We start from the raw sequence: 16,098 nt of genomic DNA on the forward strand, positions 1-16,098 counted from the left end.
ATTGGAAATTCCCTGAAGGGGTTATTATTCTTTCTGATGGATGGTAACACTATTGGATTTCTCAACAGAAGTACTGAAATACAGACAGTGACCGAAGATGTGTGAGAAGTATTTTAATTTGGCTTCTCCCTTCTTCTAATGCATTTCAGCAGCAAGCTGCTAATTTTCAAGGGATTGGTAAGAGCACCAAAGAAAATATGTGAAACATTGTCAAATTTCTACAGGAGAAAAGCTGTTTATTCGTTTGGAGGGAGCACTGGTCATTCCTACAACTTCATATTGTTTTACTGCTCCTACTGCTATGCTACTTTCCTCCTCCTCCAGGAGGAGGCTCAGCAGAAGTGGCTTTAGATTAACTCTTTGCAATCTCACAGAAATCTACGGAAATGGTTTTGGCCATTTTTTTGAGACAAGAACTTTCACAAGTCTGCTTGTGGCTACTAGAAGCTTTAGGGATGAGGACCACACAATGCATTTTGCAGCGTTAATTTCCAAAGGTCTGTATGAATCACAGCAAAGGCATTACTACTGTGTAAGTGTACTCAATAATTGATGCAAACAGTTAAAGTGGTGACACAACAGGAAGCAAAGTGGTGATTTAACCTTCCTTTCCCAGTACAGGGAACACCAGCAGCTCAGCAGATTACTATGGAAAGGGCAGGTGTTTTTGTCATGACTCTACAACAGCTTGTGCCAGGTTAGGTGCATCTGTGCTTTTCTGTGCCCACCCTGCAGACAAGGTGCTGCCAGATAACTGTATGGGGAATAAAAAGGGGTCATGTCACAGGCACCAACACTCTGGGCATCTGCCAGCTTATGTAGTGAGGTAGAAATATTAGCAAACACATGGGCAAAGAGTCCATTATGGAAATAAAGGGCATGGGAGAGCACAGAAACAGTGAGTTTACAGGCTGTGCAGAAAAGAAATAGAAGAGATGGGATTCTCATCCAAGGGAGAGATGTTCACCATGACAAAAATAATTTGGAGAGGTGTTAAGCTCAGTTAAAAGGCAGCCCTTTCAAAGTACTTTCAGAGTTATTTTCAGCTGTGAGCAAAGCAGAGGAATATTGCCACTGGGTAGAAATTGCTGCCAAACAATGGTTGGTGGAAAGGATGCCTACTGCTGAGCCCCAGTCCGTTTCAGATCACTTTTGGCCTGCTCCTTTCTTTGTCATAAGGCCCCATTACAGCAATAACCACTGCAAAGCATGGGCAGCATCCTGTCCTGCTCCTCCATGCCAAGGTGGCAAGGATTGGAGGCCTCTAAGGTTGCTGAGGCCCCAGGTTGCTTAATAGCATAAGGAGGGCACATCCTATCTTAGGCCACGGTATTAAGAAGTCCCTATTTGTGCACAAAAACTAGGAGTGTGAGCAAAGTGGTTTCAGTTAGGTCCTCATGGAATGGGATAATCCTACCAGGCGCGAAGCTCGGCAAGACATCCTGCCAACCTCTGAAAGGCAGAAGACAGATCCTCCAGAGCAGCACAACCATGGCAAGGAATGCAGGTAAGACTGAACAGCTTAAAAACTTCTCCAGAGTGAACATAATCTGTACCATTTTGAAACTTTCCAGTGACCAATAATCATGGGCGCAGGACTCTGCAGATTGCAGACCTGTGTATGTTGGGGCGCCCAAACCTGGGCTCCCATTTGTACTGCAGTGCATCCGTGGGATGTGCTGTGTGTGCACTCACCACAAAAGATAAAAGCTGAGGGAGCAGCAGGGCATGCTGAGTGCTGGGAGGTCGTCTCAGCCTTGCGTGTTGGCTTACCTGGACTCAAGAGCACACCATCAAGGCAGGGTATGATTGTATGTGGCTTATGGTTCTGCCTTCATCAATCAACCTCATGCTAATGAGGTGATTAGGAATGTGTTTTCCCTAGGTAACCACTCTTGCCAGCAGGCAGGGGGCATTTTATGGCCATACAACCATGCTGTTATTGCTGCTGGATGGGATTCCCCTGTCCCAGAGCCACCATCCATTTTACCTGGTGCTCCAACACACAGTGCTTCCCACCTGCGCTGAACAGGGTCAAGCTGAAATGAACACTTGCATGAACAATTCAGAGCATTGTACAATCAGATATTTGAGTTGCAGAAGCACTGCACATTTTCCTATTGCTCTTCAGAGGCTGATGTGTGTAGCCTTAACAATTTGTTTATTCATCCGTTCCAGTAGCTTTGTTCCTGCTGACTTCTATCTAAAAGGGGACATAATGCACATTTTATGAGCTATAGGAGAGTCCATATGCACCAAAACTGAGAAAAAAAAGGATATTAGAAAACCCTCATACACATAAGAGCTCCACTTCTAAATTGTTGTTAGTATTCCCCTTTGCTGATTTCTTACCTTCTACTAGCATAGAAATAAGAATAAATTTAATACTTAATGGTGAATCTGGGTGTATTTTCAGTAGAGAGAACATGGGGAGATATCGGAATATTCAGAAATCTGCGAGCTGAAGGACAGCTTTTCCCAAAGTGTTGAAAAAGCTCTTTCAAATGAGGAAAGAAAATCACTTTAAACATTCATTTTAAAGATATTGATGTAGCAATATGGTGCTGTGCAATGCATCTTTTATGCTTAAAGCAGAATCATTGGTATCTTCCAACATTTCTTTTAAAATCTGACTTCCAAAGGCAAATAGTCCTGCAGTGATAGTTCTCTGAGGGATATCTGTGGTACTTTGAGTTACAAGCTGACTGCAAGTTCAGGCACAACATGGCTTCACCTATGTTGAACTCAGCATGCTAAGCCAAGGAACACACTCTAGCTATTTGTGCTTCCTGTCCTGGCTCTGGCCATCTGTTATGGCCAATAGAAGTCCTATGGTTTGGCTACAAATGTCCAGCCTTGGCCTATATGAGCTTTCTCTTTCAGGGAGGAGTAGCCTAAGGGTAGGCTGCTTCTAAATCCAAATCCTTCAGTGGATAGCTTCCAGACCTGTTAAGCGGGTTGTGTTGCTACATGCTTAGATGGGACCCGTGGAAGGTGATGAGCCAGTTCTTTGTGCCGTAGACCTGTGCTAAGCAGTCCCACCAGGCTGAACCTTCTCTCTTAACATTCCCTGAGGGTTGCTTCTAGTCTGTGTTTGAACTTATAACCTCCAGAGGTGGGTTTGAGTTTGTGTGCAATATAGACATAACCAGTCACCTGTGCTGGACCAGTTCTTTTTCTGTGCTAGTAGTTTAGCTGGGATGTAACTCAGAAACCTCTGCCCTGTACTGGTGCAGTGAAAGGTAATTACCCTTCCTAAAGGAAAACAAAGCTGAACAAACCTCCACTTAGCTTTGAAAAGCTGCTCTGATAATTGTCTTAAAACCCAACCTGAAAATGTGAAGCATTAGAAAACATTACACCAGAGCCCATTCATACTGCTTATATAGTAGAAGTTTATTTGTACAAGCAATTGCTGTGTCTATCACACTTAGACCCCATAGGACCTTCTTATATGGCCCTGTGACTCCATGAGAATAGAGGTAATTCTCTCTGGGCAGCTATGGATTACAAAGGAAGTCACCACCACTGTGAGTAGCATTATCTTAACAAAAATCTCCCTGCTGTTGCCCAAACCTTGACCTACTGTGTAGTTCTTTTTCTGTTAACATAACTCACTTGACATCTTTACCTTTGTATACCACTTTGCTGTGATTCTCTATGACCCTTTTAAAGAACTATAGTGGTGGTAGGGCTTCATTACAAAGATAAACTGCAAAGCATAGCCAAATTTGGAGGCTGTGGAAGGAAGAATAAAGGGTTGTTTGTTACTATTGCATATATAGTCCACCCCAAAGAAATAATAATAAAAGATGCATGGTAGTGAGGATCTTGTATGCCCTCTGTCCTCAGTTGGGCATTCCACATAGGCCTGTCCTTTCTGAAACTTCACTAGCTTTTTTTGCATCAGGGAGAGTAAAATAGCAACAATAAAAATTATGTTTGCAGTTTCCATGCTTCCGTCATTAAAAACCAGATGCTTTTCTTTTCTGAAGGATCTAGGAAGGTCTGAAGCTCCCCAGTCCAGGCTACGGTGTGACATGCATTATATCACTGTTCAGTTTTCTAGGGTCTTGTCAGGGCCTAAGAAAGACCAGAGCAGAAAAGTATCAGGTGCTACATTCCCCCTCCTTTTTCTTCCTGGTAATATTTGTGATATTTGACTTTCAGAGGTCTGATCCGCCTCTATTTCCCAGCTCCTTGCATTCCTCAAGGACTATGTGCTCCTATGCTCTGCATCAACAGGAGGAGGCAAGAGTGGTTTGCGGGGATGCAGGATGGTGGTGCACAGGCAAGAACAATTTACAGGAAGTGGTAGAGCCCTACTCAAACAAGAGATTTTTTCTTTTTTTTCTGAAGTAAAATCAGCAACATACAGACATCCTCAGAGATTCTCACTTTGCTGCCTTCTCACTCAGTGCTTGTACTCTTCAAGGGTAGTGAGGAAACTACACCTTCTCCTTTTGATAGGATAATAAAAGTGAGGTTATCCACATTGACCTGCACCTTCTGACTTTTCGTAAACCAGCAAGCTTTATTCCATCAGATGAAGCATGACCTGTTTTACTCCCCTGCTATTCACTGGAACTTAGATAGCTAGATAACATAAAGACTTTGGAGCACAACAGGAGTTAGGATGCTGCTGGTAAGTATGGAAAACCTGCACACACAAGCTCTGGCTTTGTTTCCCAAACCCATTAGGCTCTCATGTGAAAGGTGCTGAGTAATGAGGTATTAGCTGTCACCATCGACTTTGCTTCTCCTTTTACATGAACTCCCCAGTACTGAGATAGTACCCACTCTCTTTGGGACTTGCCATATCTTTAGGATTCTTCACCCTCCTGATAAAAGGCCTAGCCTGAAAAAAGGGCACGTCTCAGGCTCATTGCAGTACCAAATGCAGATGCAGAGCTCTCCTCTGGAAAATACTGCATCACCACTAACTGACCAGTTCTCAGCAGGCCTCCTGAATGATGTGAGTAACTGTAAATAGCGACACAGGAAGAAGTTCCATATGTAATTTGCCCCATGTTGTTGAGTTGGTGAGGAGAGCTGAGGAGTTTCTGGCTTGAATCTCAGCCCCTGATGAACCACACAGGTTTGCTCAGTAGGCTCCAATACCCTCAGGGCTCTGCACTGAGTCCCTGCAGACAAAGGAGTGCCACTGGCTCTTGTGCCACCCTAAGAGTTTGAAGGCTGTGTCCTGTGCCCAGCAGCAGCAGGTGGGTATATCACGTGTATTTCCCCCAGTGCATGTTCTGTTTATCTGGACTCTGTACTTTGCTGAGATCTGGAGGGATGCAACACTTTCTGGCCTTACCACAGAATACAGAGCCCTCCCTTGCTCCCATCCCTATGTCATGGATCCTCAGGCTGTGGAACCTGCCACACAGCCTAGTGCTGTGGTGTGGTGAGGGCTCAGATGTCAGGAGTGTTTAGCCCTCCTGCGGGCAACATTGTCCCCACCCCATCTATCCCTAGCACAGGCCTTTGTTTTCACCCCATGGGAGGAAAATAATCCCCTTGCCTCTGACCACACCTGGATTCAGCCTCCAATTTGGCACCTTGAAAAGTGGGCCAATTCTCTAACACTCTTGCCAGGACTAAAGCCAGTGTGAATGCAGCTAATTCTCACCACTCTAATTAGTGGTGAGTTAGCAAGGGAAGACCTCACCTTTTAGAAAAACTAAAAAAAAAGAGAGAGAGAGAAAAGGGAAAGAAGGGAGGAAAGAAGGCAGGCAGCAAGAGGGAAAGAAAAGGGAGAAAAAGAGGAAGAAACAAACAAATGTAGTCTCTGAAAAAGAAAAAAAGAGAGCACCAAGCACTTAACAGCTGTAACTGGGAGGGAGGCTGGGAATGACCCCTTTCCTTGCAGGTGCAGGACAGAAGAGACTGTCCTACACTGGTTGGAGGTCTGAGCACTGGGAGAGTACCAGGGACCTGCAGAGCAGCTGCAGAGCAAATGCCTTCCTTCATTTTCTGGCTTGCTTTGGCCGTAGGTCTCTGGGGAAACCTTTGGTGGGGAAATTAGACAAAGGTATTCCTGTTGTTACTCACGGAAATTCATTGGTTCAGAGAAATGCCCCGAAAATACGTTGAAATCCAGTTATGTAGTCGCAGACAAACAAAACAAAAATTCTCCAGTACTGCTCCACAAACCCTGGCCAAAAATCAGCATTTTCCCCAGCTTATTTAATAATTAGATGCCTTTCTCCTCATCTCACCCAAAAGAAAAAAAAAACCTGCATCTGCTCTAGATAACTTGAAATAAAGGGGGCCAAAAGCTGTATGTATGGTTTTCTTAGCTTGTCTACACAGAGAGCCAGGGCCATGGAAACATCAGACTAAGAGGCTTAGAGTAAATCCTTGCAGTCTCAGTGCTAGAAACTCTCCCACTGATAAACAAAGCCTAATAAATAAGTTTGAGAGAAAAACTAAATGAGAGTGCGTCATTGTTGAGCAGTTAATTAGGATCCCTCTAAGCATTTGTGCTGCAAAGAACAAGAAAATTAAAGAATATGAAAACATATGTTGGCAAGAGTGAGAACATGCTAAAAGTAAACACTGCTGTTATTATTAGCAGTAAAAATAATATTAATTAGTTGTATTACAGTAGCACCTAGTGGTGCTACTGGATCTCATCCCCAGATGAGATCAATGTCCCCAAAATACAAAGGTCTTAAATAGAAGTTGCATGTGAGTGCATAAAAGTGCATACATATATAACATATGTATAGAGGTGTGTGTACATAGCACATAGTTCAAGTGATGAAGGAACCCAGCAAATGGAAATCAGGCTACACAGAATATTTTGTAACTTGGCCTCTCTTGTTCCTATTTTTTTAATGTTGCTGCAGTGCAGCTGTTTGCAATTGTTATTTATGACACAGAGAACAGAGGACTGTAGTTGTAGTGCAGGAGTCAGGGTATATATGCGTGTGCGTGTTCATATACGTGTACATGTGTCTGTCTGTATATCTGTGTAGGTACACACACACATGCATGCACATTCAGACCACGTGAAGTCATTTTTCTCCTAACTTGGGTCAGAACAACACAGAAAGCTCGGCTAAAGACAGAATAAATGCTTCCCCAGAGGATCCATTTACTCCCCAACCACCATTTCTTCACCGCAAGTGGAACTGCCGCTGTCCTTTCAGTGCACATGTAGACGTACTTTGGAGAGAGATATCTGTCCCCACCTCGCACTGTAAAATCCTCCCTTAAGAAAGTCATGGTTGAATACTGCCTTCAGCTAAGTCAATATAGCTTTGTCTCAAAGAGTACAGAACTGCAAGTTGCAATTGCTGCGGTTTCTGCTGACTTCTACTAAACCAATTCAAATAAATTAAAAAAAAAAAAAACAACACCTTTCCTGATGTAGATTTGCATGCCATAACAAGGAGAGGCTATAATGACCAGATGATACACGGTTAACTGTAATTCCTGATTCCTCAAGACATGGGAACTAATTTAATTGTTAATGTTTTGGTGCCTGGGTTTCCTAAGAAAATGAGCCCTTGCAGATTATCTGGGTTCCTGTTTCAAACAGAGCAGTGCAGAGGGCTTTTTAGAAAAAATCTTGTTTTACTCTAAAATAGCAGTGACAATCTTGAGATTTCCAGTGCGGAAATTGTACGGCAGGTCCAGATGTCAATTTTAATGATGGGAGACATGCTTCGTTTGAATGATAATTTCATTAGATTAGTTTGTAAACTTTTAATGCAAGTTGTATTATATGTCTAAGAAGAAACAATTTGTGTGACAGACTATCCTTCATAATCCCCCTCTTCAGCCTTCTGCTAACAAAAGACCCTTAATACTGAAGATGTTTTGTGGGAGGAGAAACATTTTCCAAACAAGTAGTTTCTCTGTTCCAGCCCAGGTAACAAAGAAGGCCTTAGGAATTTCTGTGGGCCTTGTCAGGACTGGCCCATTGGTCTTAAAGCCACCTGCTGCTTAAGCCATTGGTCAATAGATTAACTGCTGCTATTACTAAGTGTTTAGGAAAGTAAGTTATGTGGCAGAGCAAACAAAATCAACCTCCTTAACACATGTTAATTCAAAATTTAATAAATCTGCAGTGAGAACAGTAAAGCAATCAAGGACAGTGGGGTGTTCAGGAAAGCTCTTCCTATGTGCTAGTCCTCCAAGCAAAGTATCACATAGCAGATAAAAAGTCTTCATGGCATCTTAAACAAAAGGATAATACTCTATTTGCTTTGCAAAACTCCCTTGACACTTCCCTCCACCCCTCTGCCTTCCTCCTTTTCTTCTGGCTCTTGGATGCTGTTCTGTGCTGCAGATTTTGGGCAATTTCCAAACCTCAGTCACAGAAGTTAAGTTCACAATAAATAGTAATAGTGGAGTAAATTCCTAGCGAAAAGGTGGGAAGCATTGAAATACCGGCAGAAGCTGTGACACTGCACAGCTCCACGTGACTTACGCTGTTATGAAGAACACATTTTAACAGAGCAAATCTCCCCAAAAAGAGAAAGCCTTGGGCTTGCCTTCACATGCAGTTGAGGACTTCGCCTTGCCATGGAGGTCCAGGAGGATTTCCACAGGGGAACACAATTTCATGAGGCCAATGCAGGTACCCAGCCTCATGGATCTGGTCTGGGAGAAGGTCAGAAAGGTGCTATCAAATTCTTCTCAAGCAGTTTAAATCTTATTTGCCTGCTGCCCTATTCTATTTTGTGAGATGAAAGAAAGACTTGGGAGAAAAATTTTGCTTTTGCAAGTAAAAAAGGGAATCGAGAGATACCAGGTGTTGGTGCAGATTGCCTTAGGAGTTCTTGGTTTTCTGTGACATGCTTCAAGCACTTGTGATTTCTCATACTGCAAATTTAAATAACTGGTAAAATATATTTGGAAAGATCCACAAAAATTCTTGGAATAAATATCCATTTCTGTGCTGTCTCTTCTTAACTCTTAACTTTTAGAATCCTGTGTTTCATTAATGAGTAATTTGTTTTGTATATGAGTCAGCTGTGACCTAAAACTGAAGACCAGGATTATGATTGCCCTTACTTGGCTTACAATCATGGGATGGATGCTACTGTATGGGATCAGTCTGTGTTTTGTCAATGGGTGCTCAGGAGAAGAGAGAAGTCCAGAAGAGTGGCAATTCAGATCACAGGTATGTTGCCCACTGATGTTTTCTCACTGAGTGTTTGGGGGAGACAGAAGTAGAGAAATATGCTGTAACATATTTCTGCTCCAGAATATGCACACTTATACACAGGGTGAGGTGTGGCAGCTGGCACTGCTCTTTTCTTCACAAATATGACCATTTGTTACTACTGGGTTTGGGATCTGGGGTTTCGCAAGTTTCCTGCAAGCCTAGCAGTGGTTTTGCCAAGTGCATTCAAGTTGTTCCAAATGTACATATTGACAATCAGGTGCAGTACCTCTGTTAGGAAAACAAGGCAACTTCCAGTCAAGTTTTCAGTGTGTATTCCTCAAGATCCATATGCATGTGGTTAGGTCTGGCTCTGGCAGAGCCTTCCTTAACCAGGCACACGAATAAATGCCACTGCAAGCCTCCATGCTGTTTGGAGGACTGAAGATTCCCCCTTCATGAGGCTGTAAATCTCCTGAGAGGAGAATGCAGCAGTAACTCCAAAATGGATTCCCTGCAGACCTTGCGAGTTGTTTTTTTCTCTGGTGGGGCAGCATTTAGACCTCTATGAACAAGATAAGTGATTTTTTGTGGCATGGTAGATATTGGTGGGCTATCAGCTGCCATCATGGAGCCCAAGCTGATGGTTGTAGCAAGACGTTAGAGCCTATATTTGAAAAGGACATTCATCTCAGATTTTTATAATACATCAAAGCTCCTTGCATGTCTGTGAATAGTTGGGGTGAGTAAAATGCTAAGAACATTTCAGCAGGACTGCTATCCTTCCTTTGCTTCCCATATCTAATCAACCTCCCTTCCGACAGTCTGATAAATTCATGATGGTAGATTAAAATCAGAGGTCCACGTATAACATAAGATTGCCTGTGTCGCATTCTGAATGTCTTTTACTCCAGGACCTATTTTCCTAACGGGACAAAGCGTAAAGAAAGCCAGATTTAGCCCTATATTTATGCTCTGCAGTGAGCACATAGGACACTTCCATTCACAGTATCTCTTTCCAAGAAGGTGGGTGAGCATCTGTCTTCACAGCTGATACCAAAGCTGGTTTTCAGCCAGTCTGCTGGCAGGAGAAACTAGTGAGTAGGGTCCCATTCGACAAGCCATAAGCTCTAGGTAGTTTAATGTAATTCAGTTAAAATTAAAGTACTTGCCTGGTTTATTGTGCAACATCCCTACATTGCCTCAGCCTGGCAAGGTCAGCTGGTTAATATTATAAATGGGTAGTCCCTGGTTCCTTTTCAATTATCTTTAATGTGATGTTGCTTTCTGTACATGTACTAATTGTATAAGCCAAGAAAAAGTGTGGAGTAAAGGAATATATTTTTAGATGTTACTTTATTTGGAAAGCAGGAGAGGCAGTCTCTTCTGGGATTTGATACTCATAAGCTGAACGTTGCTTTACTGCTGTGATATGGTGAAATCACACAATTTCTTTGCTGCCTCATAATGAAGAAACCTAAGCTCAACTATTTTTCTCCTTCGAGACTCAGAATTCAAACTCTGTTTGAAAAAAGACTGATTTTGGATCAGCAGATCATTTCCTGCTCTGAGTGTGCTAGGTATTACACAGGGTGCAAAGGCAATACACAGTATAGCATGACACTTAAACTGTTATTACACTTATATTGCATTTAGAAAAAAAATCTTCAATCAGTCATAGTTAACCTAGGAGAGCGTTTTCCCCAATGTGACACTTAAATGTTTTTAAAATAATGGGATGATTTGTTTCTTTCTCCTTGAGTATGAGGCAGTGAGGTTAGAAGGGGAAGCAGAGGGGGGATGAAAAGTGGCTTATATTGTCAAGGTCTCCTTAACTGTTAAGCAGTGGGGGAAAGAATCAGACTGCTTTCCTCAGCGAAAACAGAGAGATATTCTCCACTGATGACTGTCCTTCTAAGCCTTTCCTATCACAGGCTAGCAGTTAAAATAATACTCACCTACTGGGCATCCAGCAGAGTTGATCTACCTTTTCTGCTAGGAGGTTCACGTCCAGTCAAGCCTGATTAATCTATTGCAAGTCCTGAATGATCCCAAATATAACACATAACAGCTACACCTGTTTATCAAGCCAGTTCATTTCCCTTCCCCTATTCCACACTGAAAAGGAGCATTAATTAAAACAGTAAACAAACGAGCGCCTATTCTAAATCAGAGCTGCAGGCAAAGAAGAGATAACTTAGGCTCTTGAGAAGAGGGATTTTCAGTTAATTTATGGAATCTACTGTCACTCTCAGGGCAAGGGAGCTTACGTAGCTGGGAAATTGAAGCAGACAGGCTTTGTCTAAACATTTCTTTTTCAGTGAATATCTTTTCTTTTTTCCTATTTTAATTTTTAATCAAGCCTTTTTTTTTTTAAGAAAAGAAATTGCTAGATTTTTCCAGTATTCTGGTGACTCATACAGCTCCTGTGAGATATCCAAAAGATAGAAGAGAGGAGTGAGGAGGAGAGGCAGGAAGCTGAGCTTTAAAAAAAGCAGTGTAAGAATATGAAATGTTCTGTTAGCAAATTATTCCCATGAAATTAATTGCTGTGTTTCCATCCCTTTTAATCACCATTTCCCCAGCATTTTCATCTGTACCCTGGTCCTGGACCAATGTTGATGTGAGTGCAGGCTTTTGTTCACTCAGATACCCAATGACTGCAGAGAGCCCACCTGAATTAAATAGTTGCAAAATAGTGTCAAAAAGAGATACTCGGTTGCTGTACTGAGAAGCTGACAGGCTAAGGCCCGTCTGCAAGAGCTGACTGATCTGTGCAATATAGAAGTGTGCATATGAGCAAGCTTACAGGGCTGTGACAAAGGGTCTGGTACTGCTTGCAGACATCCCCAGAGACTGTAAGGAGAGCACCGAGGGAATCGGAGAGGCTAAGCCCGGGCGTCGGCTCTCAGTTTTGCTTTACGGATGTTGTTTGCACCCATCTCCCAAACTGGGTGGCAGGGCGGGCTGCCCTCCCCAGCCCCATTTCTGCATGAGAAGTCTCACAGGGGTATTGCCCCGATGTAGCTGCTGCAAGGTCAGGGCCTCTGCTTCAATATGCGTTTTGCTTTGCTTTGGTTTTGTAAGGGAGGCACATACACATTCAGTTTTTGATAGAGGGGAAGAAACAGCAGGGGAGTGCCTCGAGCTGCAGGAGAAATGGGGGCCAGACCCCCCTGAAAGCAAAGAGGTGATGTGCTCTGAATTCCCCCTCACAAGCACATTGCTGAGCTAATTGAAACTGGCTCTCCCACATCCCTGGAGAGTGCCCTGACCTCCTACCTACGGGCAGCTGGGGGGAGGGCTGGGAGGCAGGAAAAAACCCTCTCCCTCTCTCCCTTTCCCCTTTCTCCTTCTCTTCCTCTCTCCCTCTTTCCCTGTCCCTCTTCATTTTTTAATCAGCAGTTCTACCTTGAGAAACCTTCACTGCTGTTGCTCCTGCTGCACATGCCCAGGACAAGTTTCAGTTTCAACGAATCACCATTTTCTGTCAAAAAATTTGCAACCTGCTCTTGCTATGAGCTGCTTTTCAATTCCAGAGCATAGCTAAAAAGATTACTACTCTGCCCAAAATAAAATACTATTGGCAGGGAGACAGTTTAAACTCCTATCAGCAAGGAATTGTCATAATGAAGGCTGCATTTCTCAGGAATCAAACTATCATTTTGCTTCTTACAATGCTGTTGGGACTCTCTCCCTGGGCTAATTAATATATTAGACATTTTATTTCAGACTGAGATTTGAAATAATTCAGTTTGTGAAATTACATTGAAATTGTAGTTTTCATAAAATCACAGACAAACCAAAAAAAGTTCTGTAAACCTTTGTCATTTCAGATACAAACCTCTTTTAGAGCTACAGGAATGCCTTCTACATATTTCAAGTCATCCAGCTTTTACCGGTGGCATATCCAGTAATCATGTTGACAAATTAATGGTAGAGAATTAGTTGTACATTAAAGATTTAAATTATATTATGCGGCACATTGTCATAAAATGATATAAAACAATTGGCAAATAAATGTAAATTAATTCCAGTTACTGACATGTAAAACGCAGAGTGACATCTGTACACTTCTCGACTCGTGCAGCTGCCATAGTCTGAAACGTAAAGCAACAGGGGAAGCGGGATGGTGCGGCATGGAGCAGCTGGAAGGGGATGGGGTCAGGCCTTGTGTTTGGGAATTGTGGTGGGCTGGGAAAACCATACCTCCACTTCTAAACAAACAAGTTTGTGTCCAGCATCGCCCCTGAGTGCCCTGGGGGGATGGTAGAAAAGTTTCCTTTGTCAAGCAGGATGAATACCTTGTCATGACAATACTTGGGGGTTTGTATTATCCCACCCTGACCAAAATCCTGCAAGTTCCTATCAATACCAAAGAGCAATTGCTTCCCAGGGCACAACCCCTGGACTTTCAGGGGCTCACACACTACTGTGCTGGCTAATTATATGGAATCCATTTCCTGGTATGAAGGAATGCATTACCTGCAGCAAAGGATGCAGAAAATATTGGACACGGGAGGCACTAGGAGGAAGCAGAAAGCAGCCATGAATTCAAGCCCTGACCGTGGGTTTATACCCACAATCCAGACCCATGCTGAGAGCCTAATCACTGGGGCCATTCTTTGAGCTGTTGTCCAATCAGTCCTTGAATAGCAAAACCCCACAATGCAGAGTATGAATTAGAGGGGGGGAATAAACGTGGGCGCAGACTTTTTTTGCAACAATACCTAACCGGGCCTTTCAGCCAGGACAACTCATGGACAAAAGCACGGCGGAAATTGAAGTAACTTTTGGAGGCCCTCGGCAGTAAGAGCTAGCTTGATGAGGGTAGCACTGGCTTCTTTTTTGTGTGGACCGGATCAATTATTCACTGGGGGGGGAGAGGTGCAGGAAAAAAAAAAAATCTTAAAAATTGGACATTTTTGTTGCACTGGCCTTGGAAATCACAGTTGTTCGCTGAATAAACCCAAATATTTTTGTCTCCTCCTCCTCTCCTTGGCGGATGCTGCAGTGATTTAGGGGGTGGCTGGCGGAGTGCTCACATTCCTCACCCTTCCCCCCCACGCCTGAAGAAGAGAAAAGCTTCTTGAGCTATAGAGATGTCAGGTCCCTGTTTTAAAATTTAGCTTTGTTTACCCAACAGAATGGAATTCATTACTGTGCAAAAGCTGTTCAATTTTCTGACCTTTTTTATTCAAAATGTTGGAAGTAGCAAAAAGCTCATTTGAAGGTCACAGGTTTATGTATCTATTCTCTTAAGTGTTTTAGAAATTCATATGGAGGACACTAAAGGTGGAATATGTGAAAACATACTGTTCATTGTTTACCCTAACCTTGCCATGATTATTAGATAAATGAGGGAAGCAAAATGGCATTAAAAGCCATTGTTAACAGTGAATTTTTTTTTCCCTGAAGACTGTTCATTTTTGCCCCCGATCTGCAAAGGTCATTTTCTAATTCTTTTCACTGAGTAGTTTATATAACTTCTGCATTTCAAGTCTATAAAAAGCTTTTGCAGACTTTTCATACTGTAAGTAGTAATTTGTTTCATTATCGTTTGAATTTTTATATGTAATTCCTATGGATGTTTTGCTGATATTGTCAGGCTTAAAAGCTGAGAGGCTTTTCAGTTATTTCTTTTCTTTTTTTTTTTTTAAGCTGAGATCCATTCTATCTAGATAATTTGAAATTAGTGGAATCAATCAGTCGACGATTTAAAAGCCAAACTTTGCGGCAAAAGAGATTCAGACTAAAATTATTTTATTTTTCCACATCCACAGCTGATCTGAAAGGCCTTTTCAGCTGGTTATCCAAAGCCAATATTTAACTGTTACTTATTCCCCTAATTTCTGTCCTTTGTCAGGGGAACTTTCCTTGCTAAATCTTGTTGCTCCGTTCTGCGCTAATTGCGGCTTACATTATATAAATGGCTTTGTAAAGAAAACTATAACCCCCAGCCTCGAAAGTTGCATGTTTCTATTTGCTCAAACTTGATGCACTTATTTTGAGAGGGTCATTTCGAGGAAAGCTGTGTAGGCACTGAGAATGTCCTGTATAATAAGCTTAAACAGAACCTTTTGTCCAGCCTCGTCTTCTCAGGCCCGAAAATTAGGCCTCCTTTTTCTGGCAGGGGGCTGAAGTGGTTCATTACCGCAGCCTCCTCTGGCAGGCCTTGGCCCAGCCATTCCCAGTACTCGAGCTCTGTAACTTCCTTAGAAAGGACGAAGGAAAACATGGCACACAAAGGTCTTGTTAGCACTTCCTATGTGAAATTAGCAGCTTTCTAAAAGGTACAACTCCAATTACCTCACATTGTGGGGACGCGCACAAACCCAACAATGAGCCCAGTCTTGCAAGTGACATGCTGTCTCTCCGGAGTTACTTCCCTAATTAGGGATGACGAAGCCCCATTCTGGCGAGTGCATCTATTTACAGTGGGCCACAATGCCTTAACTCGAGCATCCTCCTGAAAGGCCAGTGTTAAAAAACACAAGTGCTCTTTTGGCGGAGCCTTCCGTGGGGAAGCGCCGCATTCCTCGCGGCTACACCCTCCCGAAAAGGGTGGCCGCTTTCCCCCGCATTGTTCACACTTCAGGATTCATTTGGGACAATAAAGCTCCTGCCCCGTGAGCGCTGGGAATTACAGTGGACAATGGGCAGGCTTTCTTAGCGGGGTCTAATGATGGAAAAAAAGAAAAATATTTATTGCTTTTGACAGTTTCACAGGGGGCAAAAATCCTTGTCGTGGCTTTAAGTTTCCACAGCTGTTGGAGGAAGGGTGGTCATATGGACTAAAACAGTTCGGCTCCTTTGTTAAGAGGCTGAGCACAAGGGCCAAGCTGTGAAATTAAAGATTAAGTTCATTAAGGTAAGATAATTGTGCTTGCATCCTTGTTGATACAGGTGTGTACAGGCAAGGCCTGGCTTGACAGTCCTATTTGTTTACCTCCTGGCTTCTTGCGAGGCAAATC

This window comes from Pseudopipra pipra, chromosome 3 (assembly GCF_036250125.1).
Source record: "Pseudopipra pipra isolate bDixPip1 chromosome 3, bDixPip1.hap1, whole genome shotgun sequence".
Taxonomy (NCBI): Eukaryota; Metazoa; Chordata; class Aves; order Passeriformes; family Pipridae; genus Pseudopipra; species Pseudopipra pipra.